The sequence below is a fragment of the Ursus americanus genome, chromosome 15, assembly GCF_024610735.1.
Source record: "Ursus americanus isolate L20-20 chromosome 15, mUrsAme1.1.p, whole genome shotgun sequence".
NCBI classification, from domain to species: Eukaryota; Metazoa; Chordata; class Mammalia; order Carnivora; family Ursidae; genus Ursus; species Ursus americanus.
This window is the reverse complement of record NC_142141.1, coordinates 59475502-59476361: the sequence shown is the minus strand read 5'-3', so window position 1 is coordinate 59476361 and position 860 is coordinate 59475502.

Below are 860 nucleotides of genomic sequence, written 5' to 3'. Positions count from 1 at the left end.
TCATTCTTGAACTTCAATAAATGGAATCATGCAGAATGCACTGGCTTCTTTTGCTCATGGTTCTTGAGATTCATTCATGCTGTTGTTTGTATCAATAATTGCTGTTTGTTTTTGTGAATTGGTGAATAGTATTCCATTGTATAAATATACCATGACCTTTTATTAATCCTCCAGTTGATGGGCAGATGGGTCTTTTCCAGTTTTTGCTGGTTATAGGAAAAGCTATTATGAACATTCTTGTTCAAGACTTTTTTGAGTATTTCCTTTTTTTTTTTTGGTTAAATATCTTAGAGTGTGATTGTTGGATCCTAAGATTGGTGTACATTTAAATTTATTAGGAACTGCCAAACTGTTTTCCAAAGTAACATTTTACAAGGTTTGAAAGTTTCAATTTCTCCATACCACTTCAACTCGGTGTTAGCCTCTGATTTTAGCCATTGGGGTGGTGTGAAGTGCTATCTTATTGTGGATGTAATTTTTTGATTTATCTCACTGAACATCTTTTCATGTGCTTAATGGTCATTTTTATTTCTTCTTTGTGAAGCAGCTGTTGAAATCTTTCACCTATTTTTCTTTGAGTTGTTTTCTCCTTTTTATTAAGCTACAAGAATTCTTTATAAATTCTGGATCCAAGACCTTCCTCAAATATACATATTGTATATATTTTCCCCTGTTTTTTTAGTAGTGACTTTTGGTGAACTGAATTGTTTCAAAATGTTAGCCAATTTGTCAATGTTTTCTTTTTACGCGGAGTACTTTCGTGGCCTAAAAATGGTTGCCTTCACTAAAGTCCTGAAAATATGCTCCAGTCTTTTCTTCTATCAGATCCATGGCACTAATTTTGGTGTGTGATTTGTTAT